Below are 20,305 nucleotides of genomic sequence, written 5' to 3' on the forward strand. Positions count from 1 at the left end.
AATGCTAAGGGTTAACCAGAAGAGAATTACAAATGAACTATCTAGAAAGTTGATTATTAATCCAGCTAGAGAAGAAATATCCTTTTACTTAGCAAGAATGAGTATCCGAAGAGCTGATAATATTGTTCAGGCAGTGAGGTGGAATGGCAGAGCTTGGTAAGTAAAACAAAACTTGGAATTAATTTCTTATATCCATTTTTTAAAATGCATAGAATTTTGATCTATTTAAACAATTAAATATAATATGAATTTACAGGCCGCTGGAACAAATCTAAAAAGCTCCAAATGATTTGTTACTGAGATCCCTACATAGACTATTGGTAAAAGTTAACTGAAAAGTATTTACATAAGTAGATAAATATATTTAATTTTGAATATTTATAAAAATGCATGATTAGATTTGTGATTAAGAACAAGGAAGTGGGCATGGAGGAATGATTACCAAAGCAATTTAAGGCCAAACCTCAAACTGAGGACTATTGAGTGACAAACTTGTTTTTTCACAGGAGCGAGTTCTGGGTTCTTAGGTATGAAAATATAATTTAGAATATAACATTCACATAAAGATTCAGTGAGATCGTTTTCAGACTTCTAGGTAACAACAACTGTCCTAAGTTCTCTTATTTTCAGGGCCCTAGTGCTCATTTCATCGTGATGTTTAATTTAAGGACCTTTCTGAAGACAGCTTTTTATTGTTTTTGTGAACTGGAAGGAAGGAGAGGTGAGAGGATCTGTGCTATTTGTACAAAGGAAATTAAGTGAAAAGATATGATTTTAATAATGTTCTCACATCAAAGACTGTTCTTTCTGTTATAGAAAAATTTTGATGTCAATATTCAATTTTATAAGATTGAAGTTTTGCATGAATTATTTGATATTGCAAAAATGAGCCTTTTAAACACAGTATTGACCATAGTGAATATTATTGCAGCTGTGCAATTATAAATACTTTCAATGTAGCACTGTACTTAGGAGAAGTTAGTTAACTTACTAAACTTATCTTAAATTGTAATCACGTACCATCAAATGTAGGATTCTGACCTTTTCTTTAAAGTATTTCTTTACTGGTAATAACAAGGCCTCAAATTAACATTTTGTTACTTATTGCTTAAATAAGCACAGAAAAAGTGTGCTTTTGAGAAACTGAGCATTGGAAATATATGTTATACGTGTGTATGTGTTTGCGTGTGTGTCTGTGAGTATACGTAGTATATATGCATTCAAAATGCCGGAGCACCATTTCGCCATATACACTCAGGATTTGTTTTTGTTTTTTTCTTTAGTTCTAATTTTCTGGTCCATATTAGGGCTGGGGATATAGAGTGTAGTAAATACTCTGTATTTAATAATAGTTGAAATTTATTGAGCTCTTGTGTGCTAAATGCTATGTTAAATGCTTTATCTCATTTAATCATATTAACCCTCTGGTTGTTGGAAAGGTACAAGGATTACAGTGTATGATAAACAGAAGATAAGCTAGTTACAGAGACACTAACGTCTGATGCAAAAAGTCTAGAAAATAAAGGCCCAGGAAACAAAGTGTATAAGAGGGAGATCCTTAAATTCTGTGTGCTTGTCTTTCTCAAAATTAAGATTTAATATGAGCTTGGTAAAGAAGAGGAGAAGGAAATGAGCTGGTGAATTCTTAACATTCATTAATTCTTTAAAAAAATTGTTATGAAAATTTTAGTCATACAGAAATGTATAAAGAATAGGTTAAATTACCTATGGTTTTTATGAGAAATAAAACATAAAAAATGTAGTTGAAGTGTCCTGTGAACACTTTACCAATTTTACATCTCCCTCTCTTTGGGCCAGAGGTAAACCATTCTTTTGAATTTGGTGTTTATCATTCCCATATTGTTCTTTATACTTAAACTTAATTCCATATTCATTATAGGAGGAAAAACTCCACTTACCATTTTTTAAAAATTCTTGGATTCCTATTACTTTTTAATTAAGACAAAAAATCTTTAACATAATTTGCAAAGCCCTGGCCCTACAAAATATGGCTCCTGCATTGTCAGCCTCAGCTCTTGCCTTTCTCCCCGTGGTTTCTTCTGATTCAGCTGCTATACTGGTCTACACACTCCAAATGTTTTCCGGCTACAAGCTCTTCACATAATGCTGTCTTCTCAACTGGAATATACTCCTCCCCATTCTTCTTCAGAATAATTCCTTCTTATCATTCAGGTCCCCATTTAGAGACTACTTCTTCCGAGAAGCCTTCCCCGATTCTTTCAGTTCAAATCTTGTTTGCCTGCAAAGGTCTTACTTCCCACCCTTTAATTTATATCATAGCTGATATAGCAATTAAAAATTACATGCTTATTTGTGTGATTTTTGTTCACTGTCTGTGTTCACTGTGGACTGGCCTATTTTGTTCTCACATGTTTTCCCTAGCATTTAGCACACATGGTCTTGTACTTACAGGCATTAAATAAATATTTGTTTTTGTTATCAGGCAGAGGAATGTAGTGAATGAGAAAGAGGAAGAAAGGGATATTGAGAGAAAGAAAAAATTGCATAAAAATAGAGTCTGTGGGTTAGTTTGTATGTACTGTTTAGGTAAAATAATGTAACTTGGTGCTAGCAGAGACTGGGGTAAGGGAGGTGGTAGGGACGCTTTTGTTTCTTATCATCTAGCTGTGGAATATGTGACAGCTTTTCTCCATGTTGATTTTTGTTTTTCAGTGCAATCTTTCTACTTTTGTGCTGTCATTTTTGTGAATTTGCATTCTTGGATGTAATAAAATAGCTTTCCAATTCTAAACTTGTAGAGCAGCCCTAGTGGCTATAGTTTTAATGTAGAAACACTATAATGGGCTCTAAAAATCTGGAAAAATTTAGGACACACAGTTGAAAAAGTGTATCTGGTACTCTTGCACAGGAAAGTCATGAGGCCACTAGTAAGAGTTTCAAGGTGGATAACTATAACTAAAATAGTCATAATGGTGACAGTTACTATACTATTAGTACGCAGTGTGATTTTTTCCAAGAGAATATAGAAAAGGTTGTAAAAAAAGAAAAAGAAAATGAAGTCAGGAAGGCTGGGGTTTTCAAAATGTCAGAATATACCTATGTTTTACTCTGTGTAAATCTTTGCTGGCATTTGTAATTAAAGTCCAAGGTTACAAGGTTATGCTGAAAAAATTGTTTTTTGGTTGGTGGTATGAAAAAAAGGAGATAAAAAAGAGAATTTAATTAAAATATCACAGTGTTAAAAGGAGGGGATTCGCCCTGGCTGATGTGGCTCGGTTGGTGGGAGCGTCCTCTTGTAAATGCAAAGGTCCTGGGTTCGGTTCCTGGTTGGGGTACATGCCTAGCTTGTGGGTTTGGTCCCTGGTCAGGGCACATAAATGTTTCTATCTCACACCAATGTTCCTCTCCCTCTTTCTCTCCCTCCCTTCCCCACCTCTCTAAAATCAAAGTAGAATGTCTCATTTGTGGTCATAGAAGGTGCCATGATTATTAATAATATTGTATCTTATATTTTTATTGCTCTTTATACTTTTAAATGAACTTTATCATATGTTATCTTATACAAATCTTATAGTAATACTGTGAGATAATTAAACCAGGGGTCTTATTACCTTTGTTTCGTAACGAGGAAAACTGGGACAGAAATGAAGCAGGAGCTGGGACTAAAAGTGAAAAAAAATTCTAGGTATAATTTTTTAGGCAAGACTAATAATCTCTCTACCTTTGCCCCTCCAAAAAGGTTTAGATTGGAGGTTCTTCTAAGGACCAGGATGAAGTAGGTGGATGTCCTGTATAGGTTTTCTAGACTTGGACATTTTTTCCCCCTAATTTCCCAAAGATAGAAAGTAGTTAACCATTTCCAAAAAAAAAAAAAAAAAAAAAAAAGGAACTGATATGGCTAAATGCATATAATTAACAAACACATTGCTAAGCCCATTCTAAATGAAAGTTTATTGGATAAAGTTTAATGAGCCTAATATCTTAGGGGTCCAAAAATAAGAAGAAATAAGTGTGAATTTATAAGAATGAAATACCACAATCTGGAGTAAATGAACTGTAGCTCAAATAAAATCACGTGACGAAGTGGAGGGTACAAGCCTCTTGGGCGTAAACCCTAGTCACATGAATTGAGGATGGATACTTCTGGTGCTCATTTAAAGCTTCTTTAAAAGAAAATGGGATAGGGAATATGATGTCGCATATATGCATGTGTGCAGGCAAGTGGAGGGATACTTCTTTGAAGACAAATGCCAGAAGGTCTTTGTAATGATTAGCCAAGAGGGCTGTTTACTGCATTAAGGTAAAAGTCAAATCTTATATTTTTCAATTGGACGAATAGCCTGGTTGCAGATAAATTAAATTTCTCACTCTGGACCAGTTGGTAGAAGCTTCCCTTAGGTTAAAAGAGCCAGGCATGTTTACTCAGAAGAACAGAAGTCTTAAGAGAATCTGACAGCTGCCCTGAGATGGCTAGAGCACTCCATGGCAAAAAGTGCATAGTGTGGGGGGCCAAACCCAAAGTAGCAGGTGGGAGTCACAGAAAGCCAGAGCCACAGGACCAGAGTCACCTCACACCTATCAGAATGGCTATCATCAATAAATCAACAAACAACAGGCGCTGGTGAAGATGTGGAGAAAGGGGAACCCTTTTCCACTCTTGGTGAGAATGCAGACTGGTGCACCCACAGGGGAAAACAGTATGGAGTTTCCTCAAAAAATTAAGAATGGAACTGCCTTTTTACCCAGCAATCCCACTTCTGGGAATATATCCTAAGAAACCTGAAACACTAATCAAAAAGAATATATTCAGCCCTATTTTCACTGCGGTGCTATGTACAACAGCCAAGGTATGGCAAAAGCCCAAGTGCCCAAAGGTAGATGAGAGGATAAAAAACCTATGGTACCTTTACACAGTGGAATACTACTCGGCTGTTAGAAAAAAAGGAAATCTTACCTTTTGCAACATCATGTATGGACCTGGATATTATTATGCTAAGTGAAATAAGGCAGACAGAGAAAGACAAATACCATATGATCTCACTTATATGTAGAATCTAATGAACAAAATAAACTGATGAACAAAATAGAAACAGAGGCATGAGCATAAGGAACACACTGACAGCTGTCAGAGGTGAGGGGGTTTGGGGGACTGGATGAAAGAGGGTGAAAGGATTAAGCCAAAACCTCCCCAAAGACACAGACTACACAGAGGAGGGAGGGTGAGGAGTAGGTGGAGGTGGGCAAAGGTGGGGAAAATGGGGTTGGAAAGAGACTTTGCTTGGGGTAGTGGGAGCACCATGCTGTGTGCAGATGTGTTTTATTGAGTTGTACCCTTGAACCTGTATAGTTTTGTGAACCAAGGTCACCCCAGTAAATTCAATTAAAATATTTCATGGTAAACAATGGAGAAAATGATTTAATTTTGACCTAATCTTAAAAATTAAAACTAAAATTAATAAAATAAGTTTATATAGTTGGCAACATTTTGTTTGTAATTCTAATTATGCATTATTTCTTATAATAATGAATTAACTGCATGTTTTTTGAACAATTTTTTAGGTCAAATGTTGTGATAGCACAATCACTTTTGATTGTAGCACTATCATAACAAGGATGGTCATTTTTATAAAGAAAATTTCCTAAAAACATTGACTAATTTTTTTACATTCAAATCATTCTCTTGGAATAATGTACCATATAAACTATCACTCTTGCCAATTTTTAGTTCCTCAATTTCCATCTAGTCTAACTGCTAATTCTTGATTTGTCAATGATTTAAGCTGTTCTTCAACACTACGCTATATTTCTCCTGGGTTTTTCCATATCTTTTGCAAGATTTGCAATTTCATTTTGCAGTTACTTTACATTTTTATTTTGAATATTATTTACAATATTCCACAAGGCAATATACATTAATCAGCTAGCCAGGTTCTCAACCTGACTGAAAAAAATATCAGTCAATTTTTTAAAGTATTTCTATTCTTAGGCTCTACTTTAACCAATTAAATCAATCTTTGGGAATGAGACCCAAGTATCAATATTTTTTCAAAACTCCAATGTGCAGACAATTTTAAAACCACTTAGCAGTGATTATCAAAGATACAAAGAAATTTAACCAAATGAGTGAGATATGTTTTATTTGTGAGTTTTGAGTGAGGAATATTTTATAAATGTTAACATTATTAATGAATATTTTTATATGTTGATGCCTTTCACTTCCTGTGTAATTTTAGAGACTCACATAATGAATACTTGGATAATGAGAGAATCTTCTATTTCCATTGATTGCCAAGTATGTATGGGCCAGGAATGCTGTGGTGAACTAAAACGAATGCCATCTCTTTCTCTAAGAGTTTATAATTTAAATAAGAGGGAGACATTAAGTATTTAATTATAATACATGCTATGAAGGGAAAGGGGACCTAACCTGGGTTTAGGATTAAGGATGGTGACTCTGCATTAGTGATATTAAAGCTTAGTCCAATGTGATGATTAGGAAATAATTTGGTGAAAAGGAAACATAAGAGGGAAAAATTTTTTTTTGATATATTTATTGATTATGCTATTACAGGTGTCCCATTTCCACCCCTTCACTCAACTCCATCCTGCCCACTCCCTCCCTCCCACATTCCCCCCCTATAGTTCATGTCCATGGGTCATACTTATAAGTTCTTTGGCTTCTACATTTCCTACACTATTCTTACCCTCCCCCTGTTTTCCACCTATCATTTATGCTATTTATTCTCTGTACCTTTCCCCCCTCTCCCCCTCCCACTCCCCTGTTGATAACCCTCCATCTGATCTCCATTTCTGTGGTTCTGTTTCTGTTCTAGTTGTTTGCTTAGTTTTCTTTTGTTTTGGTTTTAGGTGTGGTTGTTAATAACTGAGTTTGCTGTCATTTTTACTGTTCATATTTTTTTATCTTCTTTTTCTTAGATAAGTCCCTTTACCATTTCATATAATAATGGCTTGGTGATGATGAACTCCTTTAACTTGACCTTATCTGAGAAGCAGTTTATCTTCCCTTTCATTCTAAATGAAAGCTTTGCTGGATAGATTAATCTTGGATGTAGGCCCTTGCCTTTCATGACTTGGAATATTTCTTGCCAGTCCCTTCTTGCCTGTAAGGTCTCTTTTGAGAAATCAGCTGACAGTCTTATGGGAACCCCTTTGTCGGTAACTGTGTCCTTTTCTCTTGCTGCTTCTAAGATTCTCTCCTTATTTTTAATCTTGGGTAATGTAATTATGATGTGCCTTGGTGTATTCCTCCTTGGGTCCAGCTTCTTTGGGACTCTCCGAGCTTCCTGGACTTCCTGGAAGTCTATTTCCTTTGCCAGATTGGGGAAGTTCTCCTTTATTATTTGTTCAAATAAGTTTTCAATTTTCTGTTCTTCCTCTTCTCCTCTGGCACCCCTATAATTCGGATGTTGGAACATTTCAAGATGTCCTGGAGGTTCCTGAGCCTCTCCTCATTTTTCCGAATTCTTGTTTCTTCATTCTTTTCTGGTTGGATGTTTCTTTCTTCCTTCTGGTCCACACCATTGATCTGAGTCCCAGTTTCCTTCGTATCACTATTGGTTCCCTGTACATTTTCCTTTGTTTCTCTTAGCATCGGCTTCATTTTTTCATCTAGTTTTCGAACAAATTCAACCAATTCTGTGAGCGTCTTAATAACCAGTGTTTTGAACTGTGCATCCTATAGGTTGGCTATCTCTTCCTCGCTTAGTTGTATTTTTTCTGGAGCTTTGAAGTGTTCTGTCATTTGGGCCATTTTTTTTTTTTTTGTCTTGGCGTGTCTGTTACTTAAAGGGGCGGAGCCTTAGGTGTTCACCAGGGCGGGGTAACGCTGGTCGCTGTGCTGTGACTCTGTAAGTGGAGGAGGGGCCGAGAGGGAGCAATGGTGCCCGCTCCACTCTCCACCAGATTTTAATCACTCCCTCCACTACCCACAATCAAATTGCGCCCCTCTGGTGCTGGTTCCCGAGTGGGTGGGCTTGTGCACACTCCACGCCCCTGTGGGTTTTTCCAAGGACCTCTCCTGTGAGGCTGGGAGTCTCTCCTGCTGCCACCCCAACCCCCACGGGCGCTTTCAATCAGAGGTCTGAGGCTTTATTTCCCCGAGCTGGAGCCCTGGGTTATTCGGTCTGCCTCGCTCCCCACCATTAGTCCCGGTTTATTTGTGCACGAGTGTGGGGCCACGGGGTACTACCCGCTGCTCTGTCTGCCCCATTCTCCGCAACTCTGAGTCCGGCCCTCTCAGTTTCTAGTGGTCAGACTGCCTGCCCTGTTTGCCCCACACTCTGCCAGTCTCGGTCCCACCAGGGCAACGTGAGTCCTCTCCGCCCCGGCTGCCCGTCTCTGCCCCTCCTACCGGTCCGGATGTATGTTTCTTTTTTATCTACTTGGTGTTGGACTTCCTTGCCTTTAGATTCTCTGTCAGTTCTGGTTGTGTGAGGAGGCGCAGTGTGTCTACCTATGCCGCCATCTTGGTTCTCCAACTCCGGGAAAAATATTTTTTGAAAGCCATAAATTGGGAAGAAGTGTGTAAGCTCTGTGAATAGAAATCAGGCAAAGAACAATCAACAGAGAATATATAGAGAGGATCCAGTCTTGATTCGCTAAGTGTGTGTGAGTGTCAGAAGATAAGATTAAAAAGATGGTTTGGAAGATACATTTGGAGTTTATTCTGTAGGTTATGAGGAAATAACAAAGGTTATTAAGCAGGAAATAGAGATGATCATTTTTTATGGTTTAGGACCACAACTCAGGTAGAAAAAGAAAAGATTTCCTGATGTGGTGTCTTCAACTTAGCATCAGGAAAGTATACTTTTCTTTGTTTTGCTTTTTCTGCACTGCAATAAAATTAAAGTAGGATGAATTTCTTCTCCAACATTCATTATTACTCTATTCCCAAAGTCAAATGCAAAATCATGTGTAGAGGACAAAAAAAAATCTTCACTAGCAAATCTTCAAGAGCTATACATATACCAATTCTTATCAGTTTTTTAGTTTGTCAAAACAACTTTGAAATAAGGCCAGGAACTTTTGAGTCATCCCCAAGGGACTGACCCCGGGGAACAATGTGGCTCCCCAAACCAGGTTCTCTGAAGATACTAAAGTGGCCCAAGGCAATTAATTTGACAGCAACAAACATGAAACTACCCTTTTAGTTTGAATGACTATGCACTAGCAGGATAGGAAGTGGGAGAGAGAAAAATGAAAATTTTAATTAAATAATATTTTACATATTTTTCTCCTTTTGACTCAATTCCGCCATAAATGATACAGCAGTTGCCTGGGATTTCCACAGCATTAATTAATTCAAAAAACAGAAAATGAATCAGAACCAGAAACTTATTTATTATGCCCTTTCCTTTAAGCGCCATGAAAAACGCAGTGTCTCTTGTGATCACAAGAGTTTGCATTTCTAAGACTTGGATGTACCTAATTTAAAAATCAATTAAAATATGCTCTCAACATAATAATAAAGGCAATATATTTGTTTCATTTTTTCCTTTACTTTTCTGTTAAGTGAAAGTAAACAGTGAGAAATATTTGGTATTGTATTTATTTATATATTTAAGTATGGAAATAAGACTGGAAAATAATGACACTACTGAGAGTAAGGCACACCTAAAGAGCATTTTTGTTTGTTTTCCAAAGGTAAAATGCACTTCAGAAAAAAATTTACAGGCATGATCTAGACTTACCCTTTTCTTACTACAATATATAGATTCCTCTGGTATTAATGATGTCCACTGTCTTTAGTCCACTGACAACTGGATTCCAAGAAAAGAAATGAAAGAGTCACTCCTGAATCAGTTAAAGTGCTAGTTAGATTGGAGATACCAAGTTTTAGGGGAAATTATGGTAAGGTGAATTGAATATTAACTGGAAGTGGGGAAGCTCATAATCTAGATTCTGGTGCTAGATCCACTGTGTGACTGAGTTTCACGTAGTCCATCTCAAATCTCTACTTGCACTGTACTTTTACTGCCGGTAATAATACCAATACTTAAAGTAATTGAGTTTCCAACATCCAATTACTTTGTGCCTGTTTATACTTCTACTTCTCTTTCTTTTAAAATTAGTGCTCTAGTTATGAAGAAAGAGGAAAATGATTTATACTTATAAGAAGAAGCCCTTTTTCTAAGTGAAACAGTCCTGTAGGTTCTGCTGTATCTTTGGCATGTTATCTCCTAACTGTATGCAATTTTCAATTGTGACGGTTCCAGAGATGCGCACTCTAGATCGGAAAGACAAAAATTATCCTAGGTTCATTTCTGATATTTTACTTTCCTTTTTGTGCTGCCATCTCTCTCTTTTTAAGCTGTGTAGTCAGTGATTACCCAGTAACATACACATTTGCCTAAAGCATTCTCATTTCTATTTTAGAAGGTAAAAAATGTGCATTCATTTTTAACTATGCTTTCTGAAATCATGCCAGTTTATCAGTTTATTTTGCTCTTTTTCTAGAGTTGTTTAAACATTTTTTTTTTACCCTAAAGGGAGGGTGTGTCAAAATTATTGCAAGCAAAGATAGAGGTAATCACATGTGGTTCCTGTTATAAGCTTTGTGTTGATATTGACTTGGCTGTTTAAAATAGCACCTCTAAGATGAGTCAACTTTTAGAATTTTTCCTTTTCAAGTGAATTTATTGTGCGACCTTTAATCAATGTTTCTCACACCAGTGCAATTTTGTAATGCCTTTATTATACTAGTATCCGTGTAGGCTATTTGAACAAGGAACTCAATACAGAAGGAGTTAATCTCTTTATCACACATTCATGTAATTCTTAGATTTCTAAAAACTGCCTCTTTAAGCACCAACATTATTTTTAATTTTACCTATACATTCTGATTTCCTAAATAGAAAATATAGAAAAATAAAAGGAGAAAATATTTAAAATCACCCATAATTCTATTACCAGCAATAGCCCCTGTTAAAATTTTAGTGTAATGTATGTAAGTGAGGTTATAACATATCCAGTTTTTAACTGTAATTTAAAATTTTAATTTCTTAGTAGCTTACCTTGATGGCTGAGAGTTATCATTATGAACAGCTGACTCCTTGGAGCTGCCCCTTTGAACTGGGGTTCTGTTAAGGTATTTCTATAATGAGTGGCCCCCAAAGTGCTGTGCTTTTTGAGTTCCTATGTCTGCTTTTGGGTTTCCTATCTTTGCCTTTGTTTCTAGTCTTTAAGCTGTCATTTGTCTGTAATTAGTGTTTTTGCTTCTAGTAATAGGAATCTTCTTTGCATAGTACCATAAGCTGCTATTTCTATTTGGCCGAGGGCTATAAAATTATTTAAGAAGAGAGAAAAACAAACATTTTATAGATCCTTTTTGTTGTACAGTACTAATGTAGGTGCTTTCACAGAAATTCTATTGTTTAATTATCACAGTAAGTCCCTGAATTGTCATTAGTTCACTTTTTTTAGATAACGAGGAACCATTTATTGAGCACTACCTATGTGGTAGGCACACTGCTGAGGACTTTCATATTACTATGTCAATATGTTTATTCCTGCAGCATTCCAGGGAGATAGACTATTCTACACATAAAAAATGCCTAGACTCAGAGAAGTTGAGTATCTTGCACAAGATCATACTAGTAGTAAATGGTAGATTCAGGATTTGAGCCTAGATATGCTCCTCAAGTAATTAAAAGTGCTATAATTATGTCTGAAGTAAGGGTAAATAGATTCAGGAATTCTCCTTTAAGAAAAATAAATAAGCTTTAGTGTATTAAAGCTTTTCTTGAGACATCTGTTTGGGGTTTTGCTTCCTCTTTAATTCTCCTTATTTCTCTCTTATGGAGATGTTGCTGTATAAGGAGGGATCTATGGGGAAATGTAGTGACGTAAGTGTGGAAGTGTCTAAGGAACTCAATATTCAGACCAAATGAATTCTAAAAAAATGAAGTTTTAAAAATCTACCCAGGAAGGTATAATTCCCATTATTGTTAAATAGGCCTCTCTTTCAGAATTCATAGAATCATGAGTGTATTCTTTGCTAAATTTTCTATATCAAAAGGTACTGATTTATGGAATTGCATAGAAGTTAATACAGTAATTAGTTAATACAAAATGCCATTGTATTACTTGTCCGCAGCTACATTTCTTGGGGAGACAGGTTTTAACTTCAATATATATTTCTAATTATATATGAAATGAAGGTGATGATTTCAAGGAACAACAGACCTCAATTAGATTCTTTTATAGTGGTTAAGAACTTGGTTTTTAAAGTTTGTTTGCCTATATTGAAGTCCCAACTCTACCATTAATAGTACATTCTTGGAAAAGTTAATTTCTATGTGCCTAGTTTCTCATATGTAAAATGGGGTTAGTGATAGTAATTATTTATATAATAAAGCGTACTCCTCCATAGTTTGTTTGTTTTGAGGACTAAATAAGTTAATGTATCTAAAGCAATTAGAATAATGCTTGTTGCATTATAACTGCTTTATATATGTTAGCTATTATTGTTTTAATTTAAAATTTTAATCATTTTTTGAAATCTCAGAATTCTGTACAAAGTGCTAACAATCTTAAATATTTATCTATCAAAACATTTTTTTTCATTCCACACAGAACCTAATAGTGTCTTCCGTCATTCACTCTCTTTCATTAAGACCCATCCTGAAATTGGCAATGACCTCACAATGAACTCTGTAACTCCATTTCTTGGATCTAAGAACAGAAATGTCCTAAATTGCAGTATTTTATTCAGACTTGCCAAAACTTCATGTGAAGTATCTAATGTAGCATCACTTTACCTTCAGATAATTTCTCCCCAAGTTGTGAGATATTCTCTTCTTTTTGAATATATTGTACATCAGGCAAATAGGATGACAATCCCATTCAATGGTCGACTCGAGTGTTGAATGTATATTGGTGTATTGGTGTCCTGTAATTGGTAGGACTCCTTATTTATTTTCTATTTTATTATTGAAACAGAGTTGCAAAAGGTAATTTACTCCTTAACCCTAGTATGGTGTGCATGTGCAAGACAAAGATAAAAGCTATGTTTCCTTCGTAGAAGGGTGTGGAGGTAGAGGATGATTTCAAATTAGCAATAATGACAGCAATAGAGCTTCCAATGAAGACACAGTGGCCACCAAAGGACAAAGGGAGACACTAATTCCTGAAGTCCAGGTATTTGATTAATTATTTAGGTTGTTCTTTATGTGTACAGGAACCAGTTAGGTTGTTATTTATGCATTGGAGAGAGAGTGTGTTTGACAAAGATGTGTATTGGATGGCTTGATGATTGGGAGAGAAGCACCCCTGAGATCCTGAAAACCTGTAATAATAAGGTAAAAAATAATATATTTTGATAGGCAATAACTTTTGTTTTTTAAGGCTTTTGCTTCTCTTTTATAATGGTTAACTATGACAACTGGCTTATGATAATGGTGTTTTTAAAACTTTAGATAATAACATTGAGTTAGTAAAAAGTTACCAGACATTAGAATGTCTATGTTTTCTTTTACTACTTTATCCAATTTTAGGGTGGTCGGGTGGGAAGCGGCTTACAACTTGTCACCCTCAGGTGATTTATATTTAAATGTTATTTTAAAAAGACTGTCATTGTGGCTCTGTTTGTGTGTGTGTGTGTGTGTGTGTGTGGATTGGAGGAGATGAGAGGTGAAATTTTAAGGAAATGGAAAGCCAGTAAAAGTTGATGTAAGGGACTGGAGAGTTTTGTGCTGAAAACTAAAACATATTAAAGCATATTTTCACCCTTAGTGGGAAAAATGAAAGTGACTGTACTATGCATATTTCCATGAGGAATGTGTATAAATATCATATGTAAAAGCACAAGAACAAACAAACTTTCTAAGAGATGGAAGAAAATATATGACTTAAAAATTGTAGCAGAAGTAAAGAAAAACTCTTTTTTTGAACATACTTTTCAACATAGTGTCTAATTGGGATAAAGTTTTAACAGAACAGGCTGGGACATTTATAGATTACAACACTTAATTTTCTCAATGTTACACAGTGTTGATTTTGATAAAGAATTTGTTGATGCTGTATCAGCTTCTCCATGTGGGGAAGTGCTACTGGGTGATTAGTAAGAAATAGGGCTCACAGCCAAAATTCAGAAATTTGGTCCCCAGTTTTTCTGACCTTCTGAGAATAGGAGAACAGCTACTGCATTTTTCTGAGCCTTGATTCCCTATTAGAGAAATTCTTCACTATCAACGATGTCAGCTTTTTTTCTTTATCTTTTTGTTTCTTTAAAAAAGTTCTTTGTGTCTCATGTCATTACCATCTTCATTTATCTTTAATTAGATAGATACTATTTTGAAGGTACTTTAGAGTTTATGTTAGCTTAGTCACATGGAAATTCTTTATATTTGTATAATTTTTACTGTGAATTTAAAGCCAAAAAGTCTTTTTTTTTTTTTTTTTGCTGTAAGTTTAAACCTGAGGAGTCTAAAAGTTGGTGAGATTGATTTGTTCAAGATCATGTATATTTAGGAATTCTGTCCAGGACTGTTGGTATTGCCACATTGCCAAATAAATGATTCCCGTTCAATTTTTCGTCTTGTAGTATTGCTGATCAATGTCAGCATATTTGTTTTCAATCATCTGCTTAACCATTTGCAATTACTTTATTTTACCATATATACTTATCTATCAAATTACTGAACACATATCAAGAAGATTTACCTGGTTAACTTGTAGGGCTCATTTAAGTCTTGATATAGTACATTTACAGGATCATAATTTTAAATAAAATTTCTAATTCTATGATATTTGCTTTTCATATATCAAAAAGGATATATGAAAAGGATATAGAAAAACTGATATCCTTTTGTGTCTGTTTCCACAATATGAAGGTAGCATGTTATTTTTTGCTTTTTCATAAATTATAGGCTTGTTAAACAATTAATTAGAATTGATTTTGAGCAAAGTGAAAAATACAGTCTTTCTCATTGCCTTTTCTGATTAAAGAACAAACCGTAGTTATTTGAGAAAATTTGGAAAATATTAAAAAGAATGTAACAAATATCTTCCATTGTGACATCTAGAGCTACCTCAAGATACTTATGCTGATTACAAACCAGAAGTTCTTTTTACATCAATACACATTTTTTAAAAAAGAAAAGTGGTATCTTATTGCACATGCTATTTTGCCAGCTCCTTTTTAAAAGTTAACATACTGTGATCATTGTTCCTATGTCATTAAATATTGTCCTGCATACCTTTTTCTTTTAAAATGAACTTTATAATTTACTAAAAATGTAACAGATATTGTGTATAAGAAATTTAGGATACATATCAAAATAAAGGAAAAGAAGAAAAAATGCACTCCATTTTCCAGATTTAATCATTAAAATCAAGGTGTATATACATTCAGTATTAAATTTGTATCTTTCTATAATGCTTATATATAGTTTATATATATATCCTATTTAAACAAAGATAGAGTTATATAGTAACAACTGCTTTGTAATCTGCTTTTATTAAACACTATATCATATTGTATCATTTATATTTTCATATGATATCACTATCCTTTCACAACATTAGTTTTAATGGGTGCATACTATTCTATTTGTGGACATTTCATAGTTTAACTGATCATGTATAAGTAGGTTATTTCTGATATTCTACTATCATTAACCACATTGCAATAAACTACTTTATAGTTCAATGTTTGCCATTATCTCTAATGATTGCTTTAGTTCAAATTCTTACAAATGAATTGTTGAGTAATCACTTTTTATTTATTTATTTATTTATTTTTGATTCTTTTTTTTGGTTTAATTTTTTTATTTTTATTTTTATTTTTTTATTCAGTAATCACTTTTTAAAGGCACTTAATTCATAGTCTCAAAATACTATCCAGGAAAGTTGAACCAGGCTACTCTTACCAGCAGTGCATGACAGTATTCATTCTGCCACAGTCACGCTGACACAGTTATTGCCATTATTTTCAACCACTGCCAGTGTTGCAGGGGGAAATGCAGCTTAGTTTTAGTATAATTTGGATTCCTTTAATGAGCAGTAAGATGGAATATTTCTTCATTTGTTTATTGTTCATTTGCATTTCTTCTCTTTTTTTTTCATAAATTTCTTGCTCATATCCTTTGAGAAGCACAAGAGATTTTGGAGTCAGACTATTGGTGACAGAGTTTGAACCTTGGCTCTATCATTAGTACTTATCAGCTTTGTAACCTTGGACGTTTACCTAATCTCTCTAAACCTTCGTTTCCTTATCTGTAAAAGTTTTCCATATGTCATAGGATTGTTGCAGGGATCAAATGAATGAACATAAATTAAATATTTAGAACAGTCCCGTATAAAGTAATGCACATTATTTCAATGAGCAGTTAATTCTTACTGATTTGTAAGAGGTCTTTATTATGCTAAAAATATTAACCTTTTATCATAGATGATGCAGGTTTTATTTTCCAATCTTGACATTTTGTCTTTCAATTAAAATTTTTAGAAAATCAATTCTCTCTCATCAAATCTAAAATTTTTTCTCCTTTTGAGTTTCTGCTTTTGATTTTATTTTTAAGAATGTCTTTCCTTCCACAAATTATATAAATATTCACATATATTTTGTTACAGTATTATTATGGTTTTACTTTTTTTCCTTTTAGGTTTTTAACCTATATAGAATTTATTTTGTTATGTAGTATATAATTAGAATTTATAGAAGCAATTGTCCCAATAATATTAGTTATATAATTCATCTTTTATATACTATAATTATTATAGACTAAATTCTTGGGTTAGATATTTGGGTTTATTTTTCAACTTCCCTTCTGGCTATTCATTTGGCACACTTTTATTTTGTGAGATTTTTTTTTTAATTTAATGACTTTTCTTTTTCAAATCATCTTGGTTCTTGGTTTTTCTCAAGCATTTGTTTTTCTAGATGGACTTTAGAATTACTTTATCATCTCTCCCTCCCAGCCCCCAGAAAACCCTATTTGTGATTTTTATGGAAGTATATAATAAATTTCTAAAATAATTTGGGATGGTATGATTTTAAAAAATGGATACATTGTATTTTACTTTAAGGATACATTTTTAATTTAATGAATCTGATGTGCTTAGTTCACAGTAGGCACTCAACAAAAATTGTTCAATAATTATTAAATGTTATTCTACTAACTGTTGAAAATTTAGATTGCTTTATTTTTTTTCTCTATCATAAGCAGTACTTCAATGAACATATTTAATATATAGACCTTTGAATACTATATGATTGCTTCTGTGCAATAAATTCCTAGGCATTGTAACTTTGGTTCAAAGAGTATTTTTAATGATTTTGATACTTTGCCAAGTTATGTTCTAGAAAGGATGCACCAATTTATATTCCCCTCAGCAGTCTGAAACCATATCACTGTGGTCAGCGTCTTTATCTTCCCACGGTCAGGTGCAATACCAATTTCTAAGGAGTTTGAAATTAATATTTCACAGTGAGAGAAACACTTTTACTTTTAAAATGCTTGTTTATATTTAGAGTACAATACAGGACTCCTCTTCTGTAGGATAGTAAAGCAACCAATGTGGGTGTAATTGCACATGTGGCCCAGATAATCATAATAGTAATAAAAATAATAATACAATAAGTATTATTTTAGGATAATCTCTTCAAGTGGCTTCCCCCCCCCCATCCTGAAGTGTTTTTCTTTCTGTATAATGTAAAGTCACTTCTTCCTCTCTTCTGATGGAAGCAAATGCTGATTACTTAGTTTGAGTGTCTATCTGATTCTAGGTCTTTTCAGAGTGACAGACCACTTTCACTATTACATAGCATGCACAACCTCACTCCTTCTGTCACCAGCTAGCATTAAGTTGCAATTTTTGTACAAGGAAAAAAAATCACATTTATTTTGTTTTGTTCCTGCATACTTGGGAACTGAGATTGAAACAAGAAAGTAAACTAACACTGGAGTTTGAATAGTTGGATGGAAAGATGCTAATGAACAAAGCGCTTTAAGTACCCTGGTTCCTTCCATTTTTATTGATCTATTTATTTACTTTTCATTCTTCCTCTTTATCTCTGTCTTGATGCAGTAGACATACTACAAAAAGAGAATATGGCTCAGTCATGATGGTATAGTTATTACCACTATATATTTTTAAAAGTGAAATTCTCTTTGCCTAGAAACAAATATCAACAACTTCAATATCTCTGTAACTAACAACTTGACTTTTTTTGTATAAAATGTTTCTTTGTAGATTGCTTATGAGATTTTAGTTTCCTGAAGAATAGTACCCCTAAATACTTTTCCGCCTTTTCTTTCTCTCTCCTTTTCTTTTTCCTGCCCTTCTCTTCATCTCCCTCTCCTCTTCCCTTCCTTCATATTTCTGTCAGGATTATGTTCAGTGAGTGTTAAAGAGATGCAGTTGTCGGTCTAGAGTCTGAAATGTTCCATCAGTGGTGCAGTAGATTTTCCCCATTTTCCAACAATTGCCTGGGGAGATTTAAGTTACTCTATGCTGGGTCTAGAGAATGTAGTCATGGGTTTCAGTGATGACCATGAAGAATTCTTTCCTCATTTTCTTCACTTTAATCTCATAGAGATCATGTGAAACTCTTCTCTTAGCAAGAGTACTGTGATTTACAAACCCAGTATTCTCATGTTTTCCCTTATTCTCAGTATCCATCTTTTGAAATGAAGTTTAGCCATTTAAAGGCAAGAGTTGTAGAGGAAGAGGGTGAAAGATCCCACTTATAATTAAGCTAACTCTTTGTCAAACATGCATGGATTATGTCTTGAACATTGAGTACAACAGCTTTATAATCCTAGGATGACTTTCTCTTGACAGCCAGCATGCCTGTCTCTTCCTATCCCCACTCTCATCCCAACTCGCACCCCTTGCCAGGTTTTTTTTTGGCATTCTAGTTTATTTTAATATTGACCTTAAACCAATCTAATTCAGAGGGTATAGATCAAGAAAGGAAGAAAAATCACACTATGTATGATAGAACTATGCATAAGTGATGAGATTATCCAAATTGTTTTTTTCAAAATCATGTTGGCACTAGATCTGCAACTGGCTCCTATACTATACTATAGTCATATATCATTCATTGGAGAAGTATGCAATGATAGATTTTTAGTGAGTTTCTTCAGGATCAGCACGATTTTTTCTCCTTCCTGTACAATGCTTAGCATTTTGGAGTTTAGAGATCTGGATTCTAGTTCCAAATCTTCTCTAGTGCTTTGCAGTTTGAAGAACTAGATTCTCTTCCCAACTTTCTTTGCTACTAATTAGTAATTAGTTACTTGTTTGAGCAAGTTGTTTAAGCTCTCTATGTCTCACTTTCCTTTCAATTGTAGCACTCTCTAGTTCAGTGATGCAAAATATCTAACCTTAACTAGAGAGATTAGGTTTGATGAGATGTCTTTACCTTGTTTTATAATGTGCATACCTTCTGTGTGAGTAGGCTGAAAAAATAATTGGTGTATACTAGTAAAGTCTGAAAAGAGTTTAAGAAGTGTTAGTTAAGAGTGAGCTGCTGAGATTTTTTAAATGTAAGTAGATGAAATTGTACCTATTTTCTAATATAAGACCTAATTGCGGTAGCCCTTTTTTGGATAACACTTTATTTTTAAGTTGCACTCTTAAAAGTTGTTATTAGACATAGTGTAGCATTAAGTTTGACTTTCATACTTGCATCCTTAAAACAATGTTATGAAATAAGCAAGCTTCAATAATTACAAAAATAAAGAGAAAGAAGAGAGCTGTAGAAAATGAGGGGTGGGGGGGAAAGAGTGAGAAAGAGAATGAACATGAAAGAAAGAACAGTGAAATCTGTCATCCTTTTAAAGTGTTTGGCCTTAAAAAGCAATTTTACTTTACTCTTATTTGTATATTGCAGGGAATACAACATTGCCCAAGAATAGAGGCTTCCGCAGCATAGAATGGGTCAATTTATGACAGGGTAATAATTCTTTTGCCACATTAGTTTGTTTTTGTTTTCTGCATTACAATAAAAAAAACCCCCAACTCATCACTTGTTTCTTTAATTTTAATTACTTAAAATATTTGAGTCAGGTTATGGCACATGTTTAAGCAGAGATTGTGGAATAAGTCTTTTAAAGTGCCAGATAGGAGAAAGTGGTAAAAACACAGGGAATAGAGTCAATAATATCATAATGACTATGTGTGGGGCCAGCTAGGCAATCGGGGATCACTCTGTAAGTATGTGCTTGTTGAACCACTATGCTGTACAGCTGAGAAATAGACAGGATAATATTGAATACAAAATATAACTGAAAAATAAATAAGTAAATGAAACTGAATGATGTATATTCAGAAGCAATAAAAATACTAAATT

At 34.2% G+C, this 20,305-nt stretch overlaps 1 protein-coding gene across 21 annotated transcripts in view; it reads left to right on the forward strand.

Annotated features, from left to right (window-relative positions):
- SOX6 (SRY-box transcription factor 6) overlaps nucleotides 1–20,305 on the forward strand; it is a 597,341-nt gene that overhangs the window by 198,393 nt on the left and 378,643 nt on the right. For 14 of the 21 annotated variants that reach the window (XM_045194158.2, XM_071221425.1, XM_071221423.1 and 11 more), the window contains exon 1: nucleotides 72–156. The exons of 5 other annotated variants lie outside the window; for them this stretch is intronic. The gene's annotated coding sequence lies outside the window, so the exon portion shown is untranslated. Of the gene's footprint in view, nucleotides 1–71; nucleotides 157–12,997; nucleotides 13,141–13,214; nucleotides 13,302–20,305 lie in introns of those variants that run through there. 2 more of the 21 variants (XM_045194157.2, XM_045194161.3) reach the window with 2 other exon arrangements.

The sequence above is a fragment of the Desmodus rotundus genome, chromosome 5, assembly GCF_022682495.2.
Source record: "Desmodus rotundus isolate HL8 chromosome 5, HLdesRot8A.1, whole genome shotgun sequence".
In the NCBI taxonomy this organism is placed as follows: domain Eukaryota; kingdom Metazoa; phylum Chordata; class Mammalia; order Chiroptera; family Phyllostomidae; genus Desmodus; species Desmodus rotundus.